We start from the raw sequence: 27,257 nt of genomic DNA, 5'->3' as shown, positions 1-27,257 counted from the left end.
GTGTCCTAGCTAGTAATACACAGGAATCCCATATGGCACAATCTGGATCTCACAGAGGATAAATCTACATAAAGTAGGAATAATCCAGGGCCAGCACAAAAGCTGAGACATGCATGTAGCAACGTTGGCTTCATGGCCTCTGACCCAGCTCAAGGCTCGTTCCCACACTTTGCACAAGTCAGACAAGTGTGGCTGTGGGGCCTGTAGGTAGCAGCAGTGTGTCAGATGATGGCGATAGGATAGGATTGAAAGGAAGCCACCAAAGTGGCCCCTCTACAACGCATGCTGCAATTTTCAGACATTCTCTTGCTATCTACTAAGAAAATCTACATGTGTCAGTCAGATATTAACCCTGTTAGCCTGTGTTTAGTGTTATTTGGAGGGACCAGTTAGTAAAGCTGTGTAAGGAAATAAAGGGCAGAATATTTCTTCAACAAATAAATCAGATTCTTAAACATTTTTTCTTATAGAATCTTTTGACAAACCGTGAAATCTGTGAGAATTTTCTCCATTTTATGCTTTTAAATGAATAAAATAAAATGCATTAGATTATGAGGAAAGGCAACAATTATCAAAATATATATATATATATATATATATATATATTTTTTTTTTTTTAAATAAAACCATGGACCCCACTTTAAGCACATCTGATCTAAAGGTCAAACAGTGTGCTAGAGCAAGGAATACCAATTACCAGACACTGGTAAATAAGGGTAAGGTCTCACAAAATAACTAAACCTACCTTTAAAACACTACTAAGCTCTTATCTGAGGGACATCCCAGAGCGTTATAAATTAAACAATTCCAGATGATGATTCTATGAATTATTAGAAGAGTCTATATAAATATTCATCTATTAACCAATCAGTCCATGGGAAATTATATGGTAGAAGAAGAAAAGATTAGGAAGGCATCACACTTCCATAACAGTATGGTCTAAGAGCAGGTTTGAACTTGAAAGTTAAGATTCTCTTTTTGCTTTGATCAGCAGTGGGGACTACTTTTGTGATATAGCAATGAGAAACCCTAAATAATAATTTTAAAACAATATGATTTAATGATCTCAATTATCTACATATACACCAAGCAATTGACTTTTCTACTCGCATGATTCAAAGGTACCAAAAAAAAAAAGAATGATGAAAAGTTCCATATGGTTCAGTTGTAGACATAGTTTCTTTTTTCAGGACAAAATAAAATCTTTAAATGAAATTCAATGGCAAAATTGTGCCTTTTTAACAGTGCCCTGGATTTTTCATATACCATATGCCAAAATTCATATCATATATCATCATTTTCCAAATACCAGGGTTCAAATGATGTGGGAGGAAAGATCATAGAATATGAAGATACATACATATGTACATATATATATAAACAATATATATATATATATATATATTTCCTATTTTAATGTCCTAATTTGATTTTTCTGTGGCTTTTATTGTTTTGAAATGAAATGAATATCATTACTTTATAGTTTCCTTTTTAAAGAAAAAAAATAAATTTCTTCCCCAGGCAAGGTCACCTTGATGCCTATTGCTCACTTGAAAGGAAATAAGAAACCCATGCTAGTTTCCTGGATAATTCAGGGGAAAAATATTTCTCTGTCTTAAATGCAAGGTAACTGAAAAAAAAAATAGTAAGGGATAATTTTACCTGAATTGTCCATCGTTTTGGTCATCTTGCTTACTTCACCTTGTGTCTTATAAATCTGGACATCTCACATCTTGTCTCAGACACTTTCAGTCTTCCTTCAGTTATACATTTTCACACATACCATGTGTTTCAGATAAACGTCACCCAACATTTTAAGATGTTTCTCCTACATGACCCTGACATACTAAATAGAAATGTCTGTTTTGTGGGTTTGCTATCCTTTTCCCTTAAAATTCTCATCTCACATCACTTTGGAGTCTTCACAACACAGGTTAACAGGTAAATTGAGTGCTCTTCACAGAGACATAATTGACTCTTGTTAGAAAAGGGGAGGTCATTTTCTTTTCCATATGTATAAATTTAAATGTTGTGTTGGTATGGGTTTAAACCAATTTTAATGAGAAAACACAAGTAGCAAAAAAAACTTTTCTGTCTTTTTGGTTTCTTTTTTTTAGTGAGTTTTACAGTACTATCTGATAAATATACAGTTTTTATCTTCCAAATTGTATTATGATACCAAAACTAACTTGGATGATCCATTTACCTTGGGCCTCTATAAAATGAGGGGATGGAATAAGATGGTTCTAAGGTTTATTCTCACTCTAAACAAATGATCCTATGATTTTGTGACCTCTGAACTCTCTTTCTAGCTCCATGATGTTTTTGAGACAGTAAGAATACTTTTTTTTAATTGAATTTTGTAGTTGGGGCTCACTGTAATGAATATATGGCATTCATTAACTATCATGAGTTCTTCATTATAAAGACATGCTTAAAGTTAGCTTCTCATCAAATGGAATTTGTAACGAGCAAAACTTTCTTTGCCTGGATCTATACATCCTTGAAAGTCAATAACTGCTCTGGCCTTCAGTTTCTTCATCTGTGCAATCTCTACTATCAACCAATTTAAGCATTATTATCACTTTTTAATGATCATTTAAAAAATTTTTTATTATCTAACAAATAAATAATATTTATTTGGTACAAATATTTATTTATTTAGTATCATTTTTAAATTAAAAAGCTAAGTCCTAGGAAGTGACTTAACTAACTTCCATGAGTATCTAGCTAGTAAATGACAAACTAGGACTTCTAACTCCAAGCTCCATAACACCATCCTGACACCAATGGTGCCAGATATTTAAATATTCAGAAGTCATATTATGACTGATTCAATTCTTCTTTTAATATTGTTTATGAACACTGTATAGACATAGCTGTGACATCCTTGGACATGTTAGCATCTTTAAATGAAATATCCTGTTAAGTTCCTTTTCCAGTTACCTTAAAAGAAACATTTTCTCTGAAATCAAACCCTTTGAAGATTAAAAAGAACTTTTCTGAGTCACGGGTAGCACATATTCTCTGAGTATCATCCCCTCCCTGACCCCCCAAGAATCTTGAACATTAAGAATGTAGTTGTCTAGCACAGCCTCACGGCCCATCACCTCAGCAACAGAAACCCTCTGGTGCACAGGTCATTCCACTGCGGCTTGGACAAGAACACAGTCCCCATGGGTGGTCTGGCTTTTACATGCGTCTGGGTACAAAAATGCTAATGTATTTCTTTTGGGGATAGGATGGGAAGGAAAGAATCAACTAAGAAGATAGCCCCTCTCTGCAATAGCATACTTCTGATCTCATAAATCCAAATGTAGACTTCAGGATGCAGTTGATTTGAGAATTCAGAATACTCTTTGACCATCTAGCGCAGAGCCTGAGCATCATATTCACATTTTCAACCCTATTATTCCCCCACTATATATCTATTGTTATTGTTGAGTTGTTTCAATCATGTCTGATTCTTTGTGACCCGATTTTTTGGGGGGTGTTTCTTGGCAAAGATATTGAAGGAGGTTGCCATTTCCTTTTCTAGTTCAAATTATAGATGAGAAAATTGAAGCAAGCAGAGTAAAGTGACTTGCCCAGAGACACACAGTAAGTATCTGAGGCTAGATCTGAACTCATGAAAATGAGTATTATTGATTCAAGCCTCAGCACTTATCCACTGTACACCTGGCTGTCCCACCACTATATGATGCTATACTGCAAAAGGTGGATGCCTCAATAGCATCAAGTTCAACCTCATGGTTTGCTTTTAATCAGCACCATATGCAACCAGTGAGGAAAAGGTCCCTTTTCTTTTGAAATACCTAAGTGCTTACAAAACTGGGTTAGCCAATTTGGACAAGTGAAAGGTGCTCTCTAAAAAGTAGTGGTTCCAGAAATGCCTACCCATTGATAATAGCAAATTAGATTAATTCAGTTTAGATGGACTAGACAGTTTCACCTAAGCAGGTTGCTTAGCTTCTCCAAAAATATTAAGATATTTTCTTCATGATTGGGAGAAAACATTATTTGCAACAGCTGTAACCTAGAGGCTAAAATGCCTAATTCACTTGCAGATTATTAAAAAGCAGCAGGACGTACTCAAAATGAAAGGCCCTTAGTTCTTCAGACTGAGGTGACTTGCTAAGGAGAGAAACAGCATGAAGTTTAAGGGCCCCTTTTGAGGTCTGAGTTCTAAGACAGTTGAGAAAGCTTCTTAAAGTTCCAATGGTTCAGAAAAGAAGCCACCAAATTAAAATGATTGCTTTTGGAAGGAGGGGGAGGAGGAAGAGGGAGCAGAGAATTATTCACAAGGAACAATCATGGAAATATATTTTCTAAACTTAATAGGTAATTTCTTAGAGGTGAGTAGGCAAGTGAATAGTTCAAAATGACAATCCAGTCAGCTAAACAGAGCTCTCTGTGTTACCTTCTGGACATGACTCTTTAGAGCTCTAATTTTACAAATTCCTCTCCTTTAGCAAAAATAGCAAAAAAAAGTATACGTCCACTCAGTTCCCATCCCGGCTCCACCCACCCCTGCCACCATAACTGCCCATTTTGTTATCCTATTTGTATTTGGTGCTCTTCCCCCTTCTTTCCAGTGATTTCCCCTTGTCTCCTTTGTTCTGGCAATGCTTCTGTTTCCCTCTCTCCATCACTTGTCCATCCCTTTCCTCCCAACCCTCTTCTATTCTTCTGTCAAGTCTCTTGCTTTCTGTCGTGACCTTGCTCCCCTCCCTCCTTTCAGACCAAAGCTCCTTGAACTTCTTTCTGACCCTTACACTCATTTCAGCTTTGCCAAAGGGCTCCCTGGCAGACCTCTGTGAAGATTTGGCGGCAGCGTCCGCATAACTAAGCAGTCTGACCACAGCGGATAAGTCCCTTACTTCCAGTGACTTCCCAGAGGGGGTATCTGTGAGTCAATTTTGAACTTGAGAATTTTGCAGGGTTGAATGTATTCTCCTGTTCTGTGTCATTATCAATCTCCAGCCAAATCCCATGCAAATAGCTTGGGGAATAGAGAGTAAGTGAAAACCTCTCCTCTCCCCTTGCAGAATTAAAACCAAGTAAATAGTTCCTACAATTCTTATGTTAAGAAATGAAAAGGAAGGGATTGGTTTTTTAAAAAATTAATAGCAATGATTAACTGGCAATTTAATCTAAATAATCTGCAAGGGAAATCTGTGTTGCTGGCTTGTTAGTCGAATGTATTGCGTGAAGACATTGTGTTGTATGCTATGTGGTATACTGAGTTGCTAGGTTACCCAGAGCATCAGGAATTCAGGGAACAATGTACTTATATCTTTTTCAATTTTGAAAAATAAAATAGGTATTGACATAAAATACAGTGTGGCACTGAAGTAATTTTGTAGTGGAGAGATCAGAGGAAGGGGGCCTTTCATCTCCGTGACAGCAGTTTACTTCTCGTTGTGACTTAGTGAGGGCAGTGGCGGGACAGCACAACAGGATGTCAGTCTCTTGCAGAATACTTGTAGTCCCTGTACCCCAGCAACTGTTCCTTGAGTCGGGCTCCCCAAAGCCATCCAGCAGCTGCCATTCTGAGCTCTGTCAACTGGTCCAACAGAAACCCATGACAGGTCCAGTGATGTATGGACCTGCAAGGGAACAACCAAGTCTTTCATGTTAAAAACAAATATGACAGGTCTTGCTAAGGACCTCACCCTGCTGGGGCCAGGCTGGGAGCTTTTTCTTTCTTTCTTTCTTTTTTCTGTATGATTATTATTATCACCTTCCCACTCAGAGATAATGTCATAATTTACAGTCAGGCATTGTGTGACCCAAATGATTGATGCCACTTAGACATGAATTGGTGGGGTTAATAATGGACCTTCACTGAGTCACAGCATGGGAGGAAGCTCACTCAGGAAGGCCTCCTTCCCTTTGATATTGTGCTCAAGACAGGAAGGTGGTATTCTAGAAATCAACACTCCATCACGCCACTTCCTAAAACTAAAGCATCCCCTAAGCACTGGTAAAAAGGGACTTCAGTTCTCCTTTCCCAAAAATATTCACTCATTTTCACATTCTTAATCAAAAACTGGCATTATTATGGAAATTTCAATACAGGCATGTGCCCAACTTTAAGCTGTTACCTGTGATGTGGGTTCACCTGATCCAAGGTCAACTGTAGATCCGCCAGATACCCATGAACAATAGCAAATTGTGATTCCCCACATGGAAGGGGATATTTCCACTCATCCATTATTAATTATCTAGTCTATGCAAGACAATACTTAGACTTGGGGAGATAAGTACAATATAATACAATGGTGGTCATGTGGCTCTTGGAATCTAGAGAAATGGATTCAAACTCCTATCTATACTTAGAAGCTCTGTTGGCCATAGCAAGTCATTTTGTTTTTCTGAGTCTGGAAAAAAAAGGGGGGATGGGAATAAACATGCATTATTCTATCTCACAGGATCATGATAAGCAAAGAGTTTTGTAAGAGCTATAAAAATAGCAGCTAGTATCCTAAAAAAAAAAGCAGCTAATGATCTAGAATGGGAGACAAGTTAGCTTTGTCCTGTAAGTTTCCACAGAGACCTGAACAAATTGCCACATGGTTGCAATAGGAGAAAAAAATTGCTTCTTGCTGGAGAAACTCAGGAAATATTCAGAGGAAGACATGATATTTGAGCTGGACCATGAAGGGTCGATAAAATTTTGGTGTATAGACAGACATGGTTCCTGATTCCCATAATGCAGAATCCCCATCTATTTGGAGAATTACCGAGGTCCTTTTTCCAGCCCAGCTCAGGACAGGAAGAGAACTACTTTCTGAAATGATTACACTTGGACAGCTTTTGCCATTAACTAGCAACATTCATTTTTCTGAAATACTGCAAGTTCACCTGTCCCCATGAAACATGTTATTAAAACAGTTGCCACTGAAGCATCCTTCATTTTGAGTTTTCTTTGTAATTTTATACTTATACTCAGTAATATCTTTCCTCCAAGGGCCCCAAAGCACTTTACAAAGTGGTGCTATTATTCCCATTTTACTGACATGACAATACATCCTCTCTTCCACATATAACACTTTCTATCCATGGACTTTACCAACATTATCTGCTGGCAACAATTATTCTTGAGAAATGTATGGAGCAAGAACCCAGTGGCTTATCCCACATAATACAGCAAAGCAAGGATGGAGCTATGAACAGAATCCAGGAATTCTGACTCCTTAAGTTGTAGCTGCTTTAAAAAAAGAAAAATTTAATATGTGACATGTTTTTGTTTTTTTACATTACAAAGGGCATTTCATTATATAACAATACATCAATATATTATACACACACACACATATACATATATACAAAAACTGTTTTAGTTTGTTACAAGAGCCTTCACATGGAGACATTATTCCTACTTCATACGAAGGCTCTTGTAGCAAAATAAAGCAGTTAAGGAAAAATAATAATGGAGTGATCTCATCTAAAAGTGCATACCTTTGCATACATATAGCTACAGTACACATTCCCCATATATTTATCTAAAATAATAGTAATAATAATAATAATAATAATAATAATAATAATAATAAATCTATTTCTTTCCCTTCTTCCCATTCCACTGGGGAAAAAAGGAAAGAAAAGCAAAATTTCCAGTCAAGAAAAAAATCTCAGCATTTACATACAAATCCATCCATCCATTTCCCTATCTAAGAATTTTACATGTATGCATGTATGTATGCATCTATCTATCTATCTATCTATCTATCTCTATCTATGGCAGCTAGATAGTATAGTGGAAATAGTAATGGGCTTGGGATCAGGAAAAAACTGAGTTCAAATCTTGCTTCAAATGCTAACTAGTTACGTGATCCTGAGCAAGTCACTTAACCCCATTGCCTCAGTTTCCTTATGTGTAAAATGGACTAGAGAAGGAAATGGCAGGCATTCTTGCCAAGAAAATCCCAGTGGGGGTCACAAAGAGTTAGATATGACTGAAACAACTGAACAACACCAACAAAAAAAAAAACCTATCCATTTATCTTTCTCTATCTCATATGTGTACATCCTAAATTTTTCATGTCTCTTATGGATGACATATTTAATCATCAGTCCCATGAAATCACAAATGGCCATTTTATTTAGTCATAGCTCTTACAGTTTTTCAAAATTGTTTTTACAGTGTTATGGTTATTATACACATTGTTATGGTTTTACTCATTTCATTCTTTATCAGGAGATAAAAGTGCTCAAAATTGTTCATCTTTATAGCATTGATGTGATAGTATAAGCTGTTTTTCCTGATTTCCTTCACTTCACTCTGCATCATTTCATAGACATTTTTCCATGTCTTTTTGAAATCATCTATTTCCTCAATTCTTACTGTAAATAGTATTGTATCACATCCATATACCACAACTTATTCAGTTATTCTTCAGTGGTTGAACATCCTTTTAGTTTTCCAGGTTTGTTTAGGAGCTGCTATAAACATTTTTATGCATAAAGTACCTTTTCCCTCTATCTATGATCTCTTTTGGGTATTGGACTACCAGTGGCCTAGCTGGATCAAAGCATATATACTGTTTAGTAACTTTTTTGTATAATTCAACTTGTTTTCTACAATGATTGTACCTATTCACAGATCAACTGACAATGACTTGTTTTCCTACAGTTTCTCCACCATTTATCGTTTTTCTCTTATTTATATCAACTTTTCCACTCAGTGTGAAAGAGAATCACAGTATTTCTTTAATTAGTAGTAATTTAGAGCATTTTTTCATATTGACATAAAGAGTCTGAGTTTCATTCCTTCAGAACTATCTGTTCATATCCTTAGACCATTTATTGGAGAATATCTCTTTTTTCTTATAATTTTGAATAAGTTCCTCAGATATCTTGGAAATTAAAATGGAAGATGTATAAATACAAGAACATTTCATGATGAAATAAGGGATAGAGAAGACTACAATAATAGTGCTAAAATGTTTACATAAAATTAAAAGATTTTGAGCAAAATTGTTAAAGCTAATATTAACTCTAGCATATCTCTAAGGAGGTAAGTGGGCATTTATTGTCTATTTCTCTTCATTATTTTAATCTACCTTTCTATAATTGATTAGTTTCATGGCATACATAGTGGAGAGAGACCCAGTCAGGAAGAACCAGGTTCAGATATTTCCTCTGATATTTTCTAGTTGTATTAACCCTAAGCAAATCACTCAAGGGAGTATTCTAGACAGGGTGGGTCAAACTCAGATAGAAATGAATACCTGCAGGTCAAATGTGGACTTAGAAAACTAGTTCAAATTACACTCAGTAAATTTTTCCAGCTAATGGCCAGCAGTTTGACGTTTCTGTTCACAACTCAATCAAGTGGATTGTGGAAAAGATGTCTTCCTGAATTAGCAGAGAGAATTTTCTCATTTAAAGAGTTACCAAGTTCAGTGAAGTCACAGGTTCAGTTACTATTCTTTTTTCATTGACATGACTCATGTCAGAATCTAAATACTTTCCACAAACAAGAAAGACATATACAAACTTTTCTGATTTTGGAACACTTGTATAGATGAGAAATCCAGGATGAGTATGATTCTTTACAGGAACACATGGAGGATATAATTCTCTCCTCAGGAAAGACTACATTCTTCTGCTCTTTTTAGAGAGAGGAGTCACTGGGTTTATTAGAATTATATCCATCTGCTTTCTTAAATATTATTAATCTAGGGGATTGATTTTCAGGTTCAATCAATACTCCTGGTGTAGTTACTATGTTAAAATGGTTTTAAAAAATACCTAATTAGAAGATAATATTGACCTGTCTCTCAGGAACATTTTGAGAATTACCTAATTAAAATAAAATGTTTAAAAGTTTCATAACAGGAGATTATATCATAAGTTAAAAGAAGGTTAAAATGGAGAAGGCACAAATGTGCCATATCCTTGACATAAACGATGATTTTTTTAATATTACATTTCTACAGATTTTTCTACACTCATTTATATACATTACATATATATATAAATTATCTTTACCCAATAAGATAGCATTTTAAAACTAATATTTTTCATATATGCTATTTTAATTGCTGCCATTTTGTTTTATGCATTTTAAATGAATGTTTTAAATTTTGCAGTTATACCCCATGGAGTTATAACTACAAAGGGTGTAACTTTATTAATTGAAAAAATAAATATGGAAACAATGCCCTATATATGTTGTGATAGGTTGACTCCTGTTTAGACATATGAAGAGATAGATTGAAAGATTGAAAGATAGATGGATAGATAGTAGATAGAGAAATGATAGATAGAGATAAAGAGAAAGAGAGATAGAGATTTGTCATATAACATATACACAGAGTTGTGTCCTTACTCCCCTACTTTAAAAGATTCATGGTTTCCCTAGAATAACACCTCTTCTAAAAGTTACAGATATTTTCATGGGTTGCTATGGTTAGAAAAACTCATTGCATGGCAGTTAATTTTCTGGTAATGAAATTGTCTGATTTTAGTTAAGTTGGTTTTTGGATGACAATCTGTCAGCAATTAAGTAGTACATGGAATAGAATGCAGGTCCTGGAGTCAGGAAGCTCATTTTCTTGAGTTCAAATGTGACCTCAGATACTTCCTAGCTGTGTGTCTCTGGGCAAGTCACTTGACCCACATGAACCAAGGCTGGCCCACCTACTTGACTTGAAGGGAAGTAAAATAGATATCTCTAGCCTCTTCTCCCCTCATCTTTTGCCAAAAGATACTTTATTTCCTTCCAAGAAGGAAGCAGGATGTTGAGGCCAGAAGATTGGCCATTCTGCTCTTTTTTTAGAGAAAGGAGTCACTGGGTTTATTAGAATTATATCCATCTGCTTTCTTAAATATTATTAATCTAGGGGATTGAACCTGAAAATCATTTTGTAAATCACAACAAAACAGAAATCAAAGAAAGTATGCATAGGAGAATATATATATATATATATATATATATATATATATATATATATATATATAATATATATACACATATATGTATGTATATCATACAATAGAGAGTGAAAGAATTCTCCCATAAGATGTGGGAAACTGATCTGTACCACAAGGAGTTTCATTACTTTGGGCTTTGAAACTGGGGTTATATTTCTTTATTTCCAGATCAGTCAAACTGGAATTACAACTGTGTCTTTTCTAGAATTCCTTGATTTGGAGCCTGCCTGAATACTAATTGAAAGAAGTAAGGGTCTAAGACAAAAGTTCTTAATATATTTTTGAGTCATGGACCTTTCTGGAAATCTGGTAAATCTTAAGGATGTCTTTTCAGAATAAGGGTTTTAAATAATTGAAAGAAATGTTAAATTTTTAGAAATCAATTAAAATAAAAATGTGAATTTTTTTCCTATCTAAGTTCAGAGACCCCCTAAAATCTATACATAAAGCCCTTGGGATCTGTGGACTCCAGATTAAGAACTCTTGGCCAAGAAGCAGACACAATAGGTGTTTATATATTACCTTGCTCCTTTTATTGGTTCCATGTTATGAATGTTATATACAGTTAAACATGAATTTCTTCACATAGGGTGGGGGTGATGATGCTATTATGACAAGGCCACAAAGTAAAGGCTCAATGAAATGTAATAAAATCAGGGAAGAAGCAGAGCTTTCCAGTATGCAGAAGTTCAAAAGCAATTTCTGATTGAGTAAATCCACATGAATGCTATTTACACCATTAATTTGAGTGGAGACACTCAGAGAGAGACATCAGAGAACAAAAGATCATCTACTTCCTGAGAATCATACAGGGTCCAATGCTACTTCCTGAATGACAAGGGAATAAATAGCTGCTAGAATTAATAGGAAACTTCCAGGATCTTGTCTTTTGGTGGATAGGATTTGGCTGGTGAGTGGGATATTCCCTCTTAAGAGTTACTATTCCTAGTGAAGTCCTCTCAGGATTAAAAATCAAAAATAAAGACAGATTATTACTATTAGACTATTCTTAGAAGAAAGAGGGAGAGAGACCTTGCATTCCAAGCCAGGCACACTCCCGATTCTGTTGGGGGAGAAATAATGCACTATTTCCAGAGTCCTTGCATTTTCAGTTAGTCACCTATCTGATGATAAAACTATCTTAACTGGGAGAACAATAGAGGACAGCTAGGTGGTACAGTGGATAGAGCACCAGCCCTGGAGTCAGGATGACCTAAATTCAAATCCGGCCTCAGACACTTAATAATTACCTAGCTGTGTGGCCTTGGGCAAGCCACTGAACTCCACTGCCTTGGGGGGGAAAAAAAAAGAGAACAGTAGACTGTTCCCATGAGAAAAAAACTTGCATTCCAACAAAGCTCATAAAACTCTTCTCATTTGATGATAAATAGACTGTTAATTCAATAAGATAATTATAATCCTGAAGGTTATTCTCACCATCTGGATGGTGAGGTAGTATTTTATGAAAATCTTTCATTCTTTTCTTTGTTGCTGGGGTAGATTTTCACAAGTAGAATGTAACTCTGAAGACTAACCAATGAGTTGACAGAGAGGGATGATAGGAAGGAGGGGATCGCGTTAGGCCATATAATCTTGCTTGACTGTCAATTTGGAGCAGCTTCCTGATCTTCACTACCTTTGTGAGACTTAGAGTGTGTCCTTTTCTTGAGAAAAGCCAAAATAAACTTTTGTTTTTTCTCATAGGAGTCTCTATATTTTTTGAAGTGTATATCCCACGCAGTTTGGTTCCCTGACCGGGAATTAACCCCCTCTTTAAGACTCTCTTGGACACAAATACAAGCTGGTGCCGTGCTGGAAATTGTCGGCAGCTTGTTTAGTGCCTAGGCAGATCCCTTGAGGAAGAAGGGAAGAATCCCAAAGAGAGACTTACTTAGCTTGAGCAAAATTGAAAGCCAGAGGATCTCCCAAGGCAGCACTACAAGGAGACAGGGCCCAGCACAGAAGAAGACCCAAGGATGGCACCATGGTCTGTAAGTTTGTGTATACAAGCCCAGGTGTAGCCCTGGGTGACCAACCCTTGCCGCTCCCACATCAGACCAAATGTGCAGGTTGATCTGATAAGAGCAAAAAAATAGGGCTGGGGTGGGGGGAATACTTACAAGCAATTAATACAATTTTCAGGGAGCGATTCCAAAGAAGTTCAAGTGGTTAGAGGTCATAGGGACAAGACAGAAGGGTCCAGAAGTGCCAGCTGAGAGCTCTAGGGCCTAGATTTAATAATGGGGAAGAAATCCAGAGTAAAAAGGGAAAAGTGCAAAAACTGATAAAATGCTGTTGACTTTTTCCTTCCCCGCTTCTTCACTGTGATTCTGTGTTGCCAGAATGTTTTCTCCTCCTCTCCCTCCCTGCTTCTTTTCTCTGGGACCCTTACCTGGTTTTTTGTTTGTTTGCTTGTTTGTTTGTTATCTCTGAACCTTGGGAGGAAAATGGGAGCAAAAAGGGAATTTATTAAGAAAAAGGATTAATTAATGATAGAGAGTACTGATTCATAAAGACTTAGTAAAATAAGGGACCTTATTTTGAAGTTAAAGAGACAGGAAAGAGACAATGAAAATTATAAAATATGTTAAATAAAGAAATCACAGAAAGAAATGTTATTTTAATTTGAAAAAGTTTTGAGGAAATAAATTCCAGAAAGTCAAGAGAATCGGGTTAATTCTAAGGTATATAATCTGGTTTCACAGAAATGCCAGAAAAGGGAGACTAAATAGTTAATCTTTTACCAGAATGATATGGTAACATTATAGTTCCATGAGTTTATTAGTATAGATTCTGGTAATGTTAGTTATTTACAGAGAGTAATAGAACAAGTAGAGAGAGACATAAGAACAAAAGAGCCCCCAAGAAAGATTTTGGACCTGCCTCCTTATGAGAAAAGTTATGTGATCTATTCTATCTGAAAAGGGGAGCAAGTGATATTACAATTAGGTTGTTTTTTAAGTAGCTGTTTGCCTTCTCAGAAGTTTTACCAGTTAAAATCAGGAAGTGTTAAATATTAAATCCTTTGAATGGAAAATGTTTTCTGGAAAGTGGAATCATATCTGTGGTTTATATAGCTAGTTCAGAACAGTATTTACAGTCAAAAAGAGTTAATGAAAAAGAATAGTGGAACAGAATATTAAGGGAAAATGTAAGTTGTATAGTCTGAGTAAGAAGTTCTGAAAGTACTAGAAGGAGAGTCAAGGTATAGAGACAATTGGGGTTTTTGAACCATTTGTTAAGTATGGAAATTGGTTAAAGCATGTAGACAGAAGATTTGAGAAGGTTTGATACTGTATAGTAAAAGGATTGATTTTGGGGATTTGGGGAGCCTTGGGGGTAGTATAAAAAGCTGAAAGTTCAAATGGAGATATACATTTAAATGAGGTTAGAGTAATCTGAAAATTGCATTAAATGCCACTTTTGAAATATCTGTCAATGAATTGATTGGAAAAGCGATAAACCCAATAAGATGAAAAGTTTGATATGAAAGCAATTGCTAGGTAAATGTTAATTTTTTTATTATGTTATTATTGATTCTGTAATGTGTTAATCTTTCATACAAAGTAATCTGAAGATATATGTAAACTGAATTAAGGGTTTTGTGTTAAAAACAAAAAGGTTTTGTTTTTTTAAATTTATTTTAATGTTTTTATGGCTCCTCCACAATCATGGGAGGAAAAAGAATTAATGGAAATGCTGTAATAGATAGGGACAGAATGGCCTTGGTGGAGGCTGGCAGTCTGCCAAAACTATTGTCAGGATAGACTGTGAGTGTGCTCTTAACCAAACTTTAGAATTACTAAACAAGGTGAATTGGGAAACATAGGTTCAAAATATGTTTGGGGTATAGTTCATGTATCTGAAAAAAATCTGCGGTGAGTAATGATAAACAGTAAAGATAAAGAATTAGTACATATTCCTTTAATATCTCAAATTGAGGGAAATCTCCAATTCCCAGAACATAAAATGTTCTAATATTAAGAAATGTTAGTCAGTAAAAATGGAAAACTCTTATAAGTTGAGAAGTTAGAATTGCACTAAAGATGAAAAGAATTTGCAAACTCTTTTTAGGCTTTGAAAAAGAAAATGATTTAATGTTATTTTGAATGTGACTTTTGGAATTTAAGAGAAGTATAAAGAAAATCTTGTAATTATAAAAAAGGGATTGTTAGCAACAACTGGTCTTAAGAATTTTTCAGTGTTGTAAAATTCTAGGGAGTAAAAGAGAATATACATGAAATTGAAATATGTAGTGAAAAATTAGTAAACTTTATATAAGAACAGATTTAAACAACTTTTTTTTTGAGAATTTAAGATCCTGTTACAATAATGAACAATGAATGTATTGAGGTTTAACCTATCAGATTTGTAAAAATTTGTTATGAGAAAACTAGAGAATACCCTGCCAACAGGTTTTTGACCCAGAGAATTTGTGAAAGACTTTGTTTGTTTGTTTTCCTCATGTTTATAGAAGGGAATATCTATATGTAAGATCAATGTAGCTTATTTATTATCTGTTATTTAAGATGAAGAAATTATATATGTAAATGTAACCCTAACATGGGTAAAAAAGTGTGCATTGAGCTTTCGAATTATCATATGTATAAGATTAAATTCATGGAGAATATTATTTTCTTAGTTTTGAAAATAGAAGTGTATTTGGAAGAAGAGATAAATAAGCTTTTAAAGCACAAATTTAGAAGAGGTTTGTGTGTAAAAGACAATTATAAGGTTAACTTTAAGAGAAACTGCTGTTTTGCTTTGTTTTGTTTTAAGAGAATGAGATATCAGCATGAAAACTTTATGTTTCATGTACGTTGAGTATTTAATGTTTAAATTTTAAAGAAGTAAAATTGCAGATTTCCGCCCCCATATTAAATGCAGATTCAGAAGGATAGTATAACTGCAAGATACCCTTTCCAATAATGTTGTATAAATGTGAGGGGCTTTGGAAAATGATTAGGAAATTAAAAATTATGTAACCCTAATTAGATGACTTATCAATGAATAATATATTGAAGAGTATTATCAAACATGTGATCTACCTTTGGAAATATAAACTATTTTACTGTAATATGATTAAACCTGAAATTAATGATTGATTACTTTGTAGGGATAAAGAGGGAAATTATCAAAGGTCATGACCCTCTGGGTTCCCTGAAATTTTTAAATGATGTGTTGGACCTTGCTCTAGAACTGTAGGTCCAGATGTAAATGTAATAATGGAAATATTGTTTTGTGAAATATAGTTCTTAATGTCTTACACTTATTACTGTTTTGTTAAATTTAGAGATTCTAATGGGTTGAATGAGTTCTGAAAAGTAATAATTTTTATTTCAAATGTGGCTAATAATTAAATAGGTTTATTATAGAGAATTGCTGGCATAAGAATTTGCCAATTATATATATATATATATATATATGAATTGGAACTTTGTGGTAATATACATATATATATATATATATATATATATATATATATATATATATATGTAAATCTCAAAGTTGTGGTTATCTGCTTTGAAGTAAAAGCACCTGAGCAACATGGGAAAGGAAATAATGATAATAATTTATGATTTTTTTGTGACAATCTCTGGCTAATTGTTATGTGAGAATTCTTAGAATAATCTAGCCAAAGAGGTATTTATTTATTGTAATACAGCAGACTAGCCAAGAGGCCTCTAATATACCATCTTTGTCTAGAAATAACACAGATATGATTTCAGACAAAGGGATGTGGATCTGCAGATTAGAAGTTAGTGCCACAAGGAAGCTATACTTTCTAGTTGAATTATGAAACATATGTGTGAGAAGTTGGGGGTTTTTTGGTATGTTAAGGAATACTCCAGATGCTCGGGGCACTTGACTGCTTTTTGAATGTTTAGAAAGTCATTTTATTTAACGTAATCTGATGACAGGGACACTCAGAGTAGATATTTGTGATATATGTGTAGGGAAGGGGGTTGATTGTGACCCCCCCATCCAGATTAGAATTAGCATTTAGTTCTTATGAAGTGTATTCACTTGGAGATCTAATTAGATAGAATTACTCTTTTAGATCATGGGATTTTTGTTTGCACACTACACAGGTGGCAGATGTATTGGGAGAAAAATCCAAAGGGGTGACTTTTCAGTGCAACCTAAGGTTGGACCCTTTTGACTTGACTTTCCCAAATGTGACATTTGAATAATGTCTTACTGGATAAATCTAAAATTTGACTTAAGGCATTTGAATATCCACATGACCTCTGCCTGGAAACTGACACTCAAAATTATATCTATAAAGGAATTTTCCTTTGATGTCCTAGATTTTTATAGTAAATCACTAAAAGTCAACCTGATATAGAAATTTTAGGTCAAGTGGAGTTTAATAGCTAGAGAGGCCAGCATGTGGTTTTAACCTCTGCTGTTAGCTATATGTTTTGAGAAGAATTAAGATTCTTTGATTTGATTTGATTTGATTTGATTTTGTACTAGGAAAAGGATATTTAGGTAAGAAGAATAAAGAAGGGTATATAATCTCAAGATATACTTCTGTGCAGTAACAGTTTCAAGTTCTAATTTGAGAAGGGAATGTAAGTCAGTTGAGTATATCAGGAGAAGAATCGCCTATAGTTTAGTTAAGAAACATTTTGGGAAGAAAGAAGAATTTATTTTAGTTAAGGATACTTGAATTATTATTTTAATGAAGAGCAAGGGATTAAAACTATTTCTATGTTGTTTGCTGGACACTTTATACAAAGATGGTCATGTAATGTAAATGTTGTAAGCTCAAATTAACTTGATAATTTTCAACATATTCACTTGTGAAGTGAACAATTATGGAAGTTGTATGTTTGTTAAAGCATGTATATCAATGTGTCAGCGAGTATGGAAAAATGTGAATTTTAATAGCTTTAGACTATTATGGTCTAATGATGAAAATACAAATCTGTCTGATAAGATGTTGTGTTAAGAATTTCCTTTACAAGAGGAGGAGATCTCAGCAAGTCACCCAAATTAGAGATTGGAATGGACTCTGAAGTTACAGAAAGATATTGAATGTCTCCAGGGGAAGAGAGAGAGAGAGAGAGAGAGAGAGAGAGAGAATAGAACCTGAGAGGGTATCAAGGATAGTGTAAGAGGACTTCAGTTGCCAAATATATATGTATATATATTTAGAAATAAAACGAGGAGGGATTGAGTGGGATATTCCCTCTTAAGAGTTAATATTCCTAGTGAAGTCCTCTCAGGATTAAAAATCATTAAAACAAAGACAAACTATTATTTTTAGACTATTCCTAGAAGAAGAGGGAGAGAGACCTTGCATTCCAAGCCAGGCACCCTCCCGATTCTGTTGGGGAGGGGGGGGGGGATAGTAGACTATTTCCAAAGAGACCTTGCATTTTTAGTTAGTTAGTCACCTAACTGATGTTAAAACTATCTTAACTGGGAGAACAGTAGACTGTTCCCATGAGAAAAACCTTGCATTCCAACGAAGCTCATAAGACTCCTCTTGTTTGATGATACATACTGTTAATTCAGTAAGATAGTTATAATCCTGAAGGTTATTCTCACTATCTGGATGGTGATGTAATATTTTATGAAAAATCTTTCATTCTTTTATTTGTTGCTGGAGTAGATTTTCACAAGTACAATGTAACTCTGAAAACTAACCAATGAATCAAAAGAGAGGGGTGATAGCAAGGAAGAGGCTATTACATTAAGCCATATAATCTTGCTTGACTGTCAATTCAGGGCAGCTCCCTGATCTTCACTACCTTTGTGAGACTTGGAGTGTTCCCTTTTCTTGAGAAAAATCCAAAATAAACTTTCATTTTTGCTCAGAGGAGTAAAGTGGATTTTTGTCCCACACACTAGTAATACGACTTGGTGTTTAAATATTTTTAAAAAGGGAACTTTTGTCAGGCAATTATTCCTGCCATTTTTGCTACAGGAAGCAAAGTTATGATTTTTTTCAAAATAATGCACAATTTCTAAATCCATCTCTTTATGTTAAACCCCATCTAACACACTCAAACAGTGTCTACACAATACTAAAATTACAGATTATTTTGGGGTAGAGAAGCAATCCATTAATTAAATTAAATAAAATTATACAGATCAGTATTTTGTTTTCCTGAAATTATTAGTTGTTTCTAAACTGATCATAATTTATGTCAAAGTGGTCACTGTGATAGACATGCAAACACCCATTAAGACAATGGATGAGAAGTTTGTATAATTATACAAGTCTCTAAGTATGTAGTCTTTTGTGCCTGTATCTTTTGTTGGTGTTCAATCATTTTTCAGACATATATAACTCTTCATGACCTCCATTTGAGTCAGTGGAATGAGTTGCCATGTCTTCCTCCAGTTCATTTTACAGATGAGGAAACTGAGGCAAATAGGGTTAAGTGCCAGGTTTACAGAGCTAGAAAGTCTGGGACCAGATTTGATCTCAGGAAGATGAATCTTCCTGACTCCAGGCCTAGTAATCTACTGTGCCACTTAGCTGTCCCATGACTGCATCTATGTTCTAGCAAATAGGATCTACTACTAAATTAGTTGTAGCTCTGTTTACTATTCTTTTTTTAAATCCAATTGTTTGTTTTACTGATGGGTATTGTTTTGATTAGGGAATGTTAGTATAGCTATCTCGGTTATTTTGTTTTTGTTATTGAGATTGACAAAGTGATAACTTGCCATTCTTTTTACTCTACTGTCTCCAAAGCTAATTGTTTCAAACAACTTTTTCATATACTAAGAGCTCCTCCAGAGGAAACTGAATTCAATAAGCAATGAGATTCAGAAGACATGTCAGCTCTCCTAATTTTCTGAACATTGATGGACACCTAGCACTATAGACATGAATTTATCTTATAGTCACTTATAAATTTATGCTTTTGAATATGTATTCTAAGAAACATATCACCTCAACATGAAATTTTGTCAGCATATGCACAACTGCATTTGTCTAGTTAATAAGAGAAATTGAAGAATAAAAAGTAATGAAAAACAGGGGAGGCCTATATAATATATCCATGGCTTTTCATCTTGTGCCATTTTGTCCATATTTTCTCCTCTATGAAATCATATTATTCACCAAGCTGAAGGTCTTTCTTTTAAATCTAAGGCAGATATTTGGGCACCACTCAGATTGCATATCTATTTCTCTTATTCTTTTTACTTCTAATTTCATGACCTAATTCCTTTTTCTGGATATATATATATATATATATATATATATATATATATATATATATATATATATATTTCCTATTAGTAGTTTTAACATGTCTTTGTTCTTTTTTCCTAGGAAAATCACATTTGGCAACATTCCTGCAGGATACTTATGCCAACTGTGGATTTTTCCATTGCCTTTGGTTAATTTGTAATGTATAAAAGGCATCAACAAGCCTATTCCAAGAAGAATTGAAGAAGACATATGAAAGTTTTGCCATTCCATGTAGCCTTTCCATGGTATATTTGTTTGAAAAGTCAAGATCAAATTTGAACTGAGGAAATTAATGAAAATTCAAAAAGAAGGTAGTAAAGTCGTTCAAAGGATAACAAATATTAAAAAAAAGAATGAATGGATGAATATGTTCATGTAAGAATATTTATAAAATAAAAACTTTTTAAATTTAAAAAACAAAAATTAGTTATCAGGGGAAAAAAAGAGCTGTCCACCATTGTCTGAACAATAATGTATCTTTTGCATCCATTTTGTTTTTCCTTCAGGATGGATCAGTCAGTCACTTTTTGCATTATTATATATTACACTGAAATGTATTAGTAAGGTTGAGAACTAGAAGTGGTATTAGAGTTTATTTATCTATATTCTTTATTTTCTAGATAAGGAAACAAAGCCTTGACAGATTAAATGAATTAACCAGGTTTTGAGTTTAATGATACAATAAAAGAAAGACTAACTTTTAAAGAATCATGATATCAGTAGAAAATCTTGCTTTTCTTTGTTTTTATGCAAGATATCATCGGTCACTGATGAATATCTTATGTAAATATATATTTTCCTGCTGAACACCTTGTCTCATATCAATATTCAGTAACTGTTGAACAAAAATTCTCAGTAGTACCATCAGTCATAGAGTATAATTTGATGCAAGTGAAAAATGCCTTGTCTACTTTTCAAGGATTTTGAATATAACCATATTCAAAATATAAATCTAACAAATGAATATAAATAATCAAATGTATTTAAATGGATGATCTGAGCCTCAATTTCATATTACTCTTTTCTGGAAAACACATTGTGATTGGTCAATAACCTAACAGACTCATTAATTTATTCCCTTATGTTCTTCATTAAACAAATGTTTAGTGTATGATTGTTAGGTGGAAGATAATTACATTAGTTGCTTTATGAGATAATGAATATGAATAAGGTCCAGTCTTTATCCTCAAGAAGTTTAAAAACTTGTAAAGAAAATTATGTGCATAAATAACTATAAGGCAAAATGTGATAATTTCAAGCAAATAGTGTTGTTAGTTCAGAGAAGCAATGCTATTTCTCACAAAGGGCAATGTTTTGGGTAGATTTTGTTATTTTATAATTAGAGGACTAATTGCTATTCTCTGATAGAAATGGAGTCAAAGAATATAACCAAATAGTTCTCAAAAGATTTTCAAACTACTAGCAAACATAAAAGATTGCTCTAAATCATGAGAAATAAGAGAAATGTAAACCAAAAACACTCTGAGATTTCACCTCACACACAGAAAATGTGCAAAAGATTACAAAACTGGAAATAAATAGCAGATATTGGAGGAGTTATGGAAAGATAGTTATATAATTCACTGTTGGAATCACTGTGAATTAGTCAAAATACTCTGAGGGGAAAAAAGTAACTAAAATGTACATACCTGTTGAACTAGAAAATTGAAATCTACTACTACTACTACTACGACTACTACTACTACTACTACTACTGCTGCTGCTGCTGCTGCTGCTGCTGCTGCTGCTTCTACTACTACTACTACTACTAGTACTACAACTGCTGCTACTACTACTACTACTACTACTACTACTACTACTACTACTACTACCACCACCACTATTACTACTACTATACTATTAGGATACTATAAGGAAATCAAAGGTAGAAAATAAGGTCTCATATACACTAAAATATTAATATGTTTTATGGATACTAAGAATTTGTAAACAAAGTAAATGCCCATCAATTGGGCCATAATTAAAACTGTGGTGCACACACATAAGAGAAAGTCACTGTTCAGTAAAAACCATAAGTATAAAGAATTTTTAAAAAGAAAAATGTGAAGACTTATATGAACTGATATAAAATGAAATAAGCAAAACCAAGAAAACAGTATACAAAAATGTAAACAGAAAGAGAAAGAAAATGCAACTGAACCTTTAGCCCTTGGAAAGAGGTTCCTCACTCTGCATGCAAATATTGCATCTATTTTTAGGTTCAGTTACTGTGCAGTTTAGTTTTTTGTACCACTTTTTTCCCTCTTTCTTTTTAAAAAGTCTTTATTATAAGAGATGTCTCTCTAACCAAGGAAGAAGTAGATATATATTTGGAAATTAAAAACAAAAGAAGTACAGTTAGATAGTACAATGGATAGAGCACTGAATTTAGAATTAGAAAGACTCACAAGTTTTGTGACCCTGGGCAAGTCACTTAACCCTATTTGCCTTGGTTTTCTCATTTGTAAAAAAATGAGTTGGAAAAGAAAATGGTCAACTACTCCAATATCTTTGCCAAGAAAATCTCAAAGGGGATCATAAAGAATTGAATACAACTTTAGACAACAACAAAAACAAAAGTTATCAATAATTTTTAAGAATTTGGTATTTCAGTAGACCTTGAACTATGGAATGGAGAATGAGATTTCCTTCCAACACAGTTAAAAGGAACAGTATTAACAAAATTATGCAGGTGGGAAGAGTGAAGAGGTTGTTCTGGAAAAGAATAGCTTAGCTTAGCCAATGCATAAGAGACTGTCAGTTTTTTCATCTTTGTATCCACAGCATCTAAAAAACAGCTTGCACATAATATGTACTTAGAAATGCTCATTCATTCTGGGTAATGAGAAGAAAATCTGGAAAGGTAGGTGGGAGCTAAATTTTAAAAGTGCTTAAATTCCAGGCTTAGGATTTGGGATGTCATTTGGGAGACAGTAAGGAATCTGTGAAAGTTTTTGAGTGGGAGTTGAGGCAGGAGTAACAAGGAGGTGCAATATGATCAGAACTGTATTTGGAGAGGATTTATTATCTCTCTTCAAATGATGCAAAGAAAGGAAAAGTCTAGAACTGAGAAGAGGTTGGGGAGGAGGGGTCATTAAAATAATCTAGTCTGGGTCAGAGAATATGACAGCTTGACCTAAGGTAGTGTATCTAGAAAAAAAGTGAAGTTTTGAGAGACATAAAGAATTAGAATCATGAGGACATGGTGACTGGTTTGATATGAAGGGAAAGAATCAAAATAACTATAAAGTTTCAAGATTTTGTAATTTGGAGAATCTGTCATTAACAGAAATAGAAATCAATATCAGGGGCTGGTTTATAAGGAAATATAATTAACTTAATTATGGGAATATTGAGTTTTAAGTACTGATAGGTAATCAAAGTAAAGGTGCCCAGCAAGCTGTTAGAGGCTGAAGAGATAAAAGGTTATATATTTGGGAGTTAAATACATAGAAGTTGTAATGAAAACTCTAGGAGCTCATGACCTCAAAAAGGGTAAAACTATGGAAAAATTTTTAAAAAGACAAGCTAAAGATAGAATTATAGTCACAGGGGTCACAGGGTCAGTCAACAAATTTATTAAGTGCCTTCTGTGTCCTAGAAAATATGTTAAGTGCTGGTAATACAAAGAAAGGTGAAATGCAATCTTTGCTTCTCAAAGAGCTCACAATCTAACAGAGGAGACAACATGCAAAAAAACTACGTAGGATCAAGTTATATACATAGGATGAATTTGAAATAATGAATAGAGAGGAGGCAATAATATTAAAGAAAATGAAGAAAGTTTTCTTGCAGAATGCAGGACCTTAGCTGAGATTTGAAAGAAATAAAATAAACTAAGAGACAAAGATAAGGAAGCATAAGGTTCCAAGCAAATGAAAATGCCCAGTTGGGAGATGGAATGTCCTGTTAAAGGAACTAGCAAGGGCTGGGAGAGAGGGATGAGGAATAAAAATATAAGACTGAAATTATAGGAAGGAGCTAAGTTATGGAAGGTTTTAAAAGTCAAATAGAGAATTGTATCTTTGATCCCAATGGAAATAGAGATCCACTGTGATCAGACTTTGGATTTAGAAAAATTAATATGATATCTGAAAAAGGGTGAACCAGAGAAGGGAGAGATTTGAAGCAAGGAAACCAACCAGCAGATTAGTATTGATTGTCCAGGCATAAGATAATGAGGAACCTTCACCAAGGTGGTGACAATGTCAGAGGAAAAAAAAAGGAGGGTATATGCAAGAGATGACAAGAAGGAATAAACCACAGGATGTGACAACTGATTGAATGGGGGGGGGTATGGAGAGGGTGAGAGGGTGAGGAATGATAAAACATCCACATTATTGGAGTGGGGAAAAGAATGAATCATCAAAGGAAACACAATGGTGTGGTCAGAGAGGTGGAAAGAGAATTAATGTATTACATATTCCTGAAATCCAAAATTAAGTTTCAAGTAGAAAGTAGTCAACAGGTGAACAAATATTGACAATCAATCCTGAAGCATAGGATTAGGTCATGAGATTTCTTATTAGTATGTCATTGGGAGTTTTGCAGCATATAACCTATAAGATGTCTTCTCTAACTTTCAAAAACTCCCCAAAATATGAAAAATGCAACACTGGAAAAGTGATTTCAGTACAGGCCAATCTACCGAACAACCTGACAAGGTAACACCATTTTGAATTACTAGCACAAAATGCTATTGTCTAATTCTTACTTAGTACCATTCACACACACACACACACACACACACACACACACACACACACACGCACACCAACCCTTCAGAAGGGCACACAACCAACTCATTGGTATATACTCTGGTATTCACTCAGCAGTTTCCTGGCTGTTATATTAGTCTCTGATATAATATCTTGCTCCTGCTTGTGGTAAGGATAAACAAGGAAAGTAAGGTCCTAGCTATAGTAATCTCAGGCAGTAAAGTAGAAGACATACTTGTAGGTGATCTGGAGGATCTTGAGAAGTTGACTCACATTAAAAGGGGCAATATGGGGCTTTGAAGGATAGGCTATATGCCTCCTTTTAGATCCTAAGAATAAAAGAATTTCAGAGTTGGAAGAACCTAAATAATAATCTAATCCAACATATCCTGACCAATAATTCTCCCGAGTACATCATTAACAAGAGATGACACAGTCTCAACTTGAGGACCTGAAGTGAGAAGAATCCACTAAACTCCCAAGGCAGCCAATTTCACTTTGGGACAGCTGTAATTGTCAGGAATTAGGTGATTAAAAGCTTTTTGACTGATTGATTGAATTGGCACAGATAAAAAATGTCACAGTATGAATGGGTTGTTAATTGCTATAAATCCCAAATTGGAATTTGAGATTATTGTGCTATAACTATTGAAAGGCATAGTTTTGAAGAAATTTAGGAAAACCTGTGTAAATTGATGCAAAGCAAAATGTGAAGAACCAGGAGAATAATTTGCATAAAGTAGCTTAGATAGTACAGAGGGTAAGAACACAAGGAACTCAAAAAAACACTAGTTCCAATTCTGATTCAGAAACTTACTAGTATGTGAGACTGAGCAAGTTTCTCAGCCTCTCCCAGTCTCAATTGCTGTAACAATAAAGTGGGGGATATCAATAATCTCACAGTTTATTGGGGAATCAAATGAGATGATTTTTGTATATTGTTTTGTAAACCTTAAAAATGCTAGATATCCTTATTGTAATTTTTATTATTATAACAAAACTATAAAGACATATAACTTTGAAAATTAAGAATTTTAATTAATAATAAACAATTATGATTTCAAAGAAATGATGAAGTATGCGGTAAGGAAGCAAGGTGCAGAATGAAATATATTTTCTGTAAAAAGCATACATGGGGATTTTGTTTTGTTTGAATAAGCCTATTTATTACAAAAGTTTTTTTCTTTTTTTGCAATGGGGAATGAAATTGATTTATGGTTGAAATTGAATTTAAATTGAAATAAATTTAGATTTAAAAAATAACTCAGACCAACCTAGAAGTCACAATGAGGTATTAGAATAGAATTTTTGGTAGCAATAATAAATTATAACTTAATTTTGTATAGCACTTTCAAATTTGCAAAATACTTTACATATATTATCCTAGGATGCTGCAGGTATTATTTCCCCCATTTTACAGATGATTATGATGACAATGAGAAAGGTCAAGTGATTTACTCAGGATCACATAAATGGTAAATATACAAGGAGAAATTCAAACCTAAGCAAGGGGTTATGGGTAGACTTCAAGAATATATTAGAGATAGAGGCAAGGATGCTGAGGGCTGGTTTTGTGTAGGAAAAGTTTATCAGATTAATTAGCCCCAATTTAGACTGCATTGACAAGGCAGATTTGTTTTCCAACTTGTCAGTCTTGAACTCATGGTATAGTCCATAGTGTTGGGTGAAAAATGATGCATGTGAAGTGTGTCTATAATGGATTTAAAAATATACCTGCCAACCAGTAAAAATATGAACCTTTCCTTAGAATTTTCAAAGTTCAAAAATGCTATAGGCTTAACAGGCCTGAGAGGCCAGGAACCTTCCACATGTTAAAAAAAAATTATACAGTTCTGACATCTTGAATTGTGTTTTCCATTTTTAATCTTCTTCTCTTAGAAGAACCCACATTTCTAGACTTCAGGACCTTTAGCCATTTACATGATTGACCTAAGTGATAGATACTTAGTGGCTTCAGATTTGGCTTAAGATGATTTCAGGAGGGAGAGATAGTCCTCCACTGAACAGCAAAGTCTCTCCTGTGGCTGTCAATTATGGCTTATTATAGGTGGCTCATTTATGACACTGTGACACCTTTACTCCTTTTCTTAGCTTCTCAAAGGACATCTGACTGAACTGTACCACTAGCTTATTTTGTTGCACAGTAGGTCATCCTGACCCTTTGAAACAGAATTGAGTGGGAAGAGGGAACACCATGCAATTGTCACCCCATTACTCCTAGCCCTGGAAATGCTCTGTTGCAGAAGTTCAGAGAGACAAAAGAAAACTGCTGGGAAGGTTGGTTGTTTTCCTAGATCTGACAAGGATAATTCTAGAGGCCTATGGCTACTAGGAATAAGACTTCAAATTGACAG

The 27,257-nt window shown here is 34.3% G+C and overlaps 1 long non-coding RNA gene across 1 annotated transcript in view; it reads right to left on the bottom strand.

Annotated features, from left to right (window-relative positions):
* Positions 1 to 2,800: 2,800 nt before the first annotated feature.
* The window catches only part of LOC141500486 (uncharacterized), a 52,099-nt gene continuing 27,642 nt past the window's right edge, over positions 2,801 to 27,257 (bottom strand). Inside the window, exon 3 of the long non-coding RNA XR_012471940.1 lies at positions 2,801 to 5,609. This is a non-coding gene — a long non-coding RNA (uncharacterized LOC141500486). The remainder of the gene's footprint in view (positions 5,610 to 27,257) is intronic.

This window comes from Macrotis lagotis, chromosome X (assembly GCF_037893015.1).
Source record: "Macrotis lagotis isolate mMagLag1 chromosome X, bilby.v1.9.chrom.fasta, whole genome shotgun sequence".
Classification (NCBI taxonomy): domain Eukaryota; kingdom Metazoa; phylum Chordata; class Mammalia; order Peramelemorphia; family Peramelidae; genus Macrotis; species Macrotis lagotis.
The sequence above is the reverse complement of the archived record's forward strand: the minus strand, read 5'-3'. Positions and strand labels throughout refer to the sequence as shown.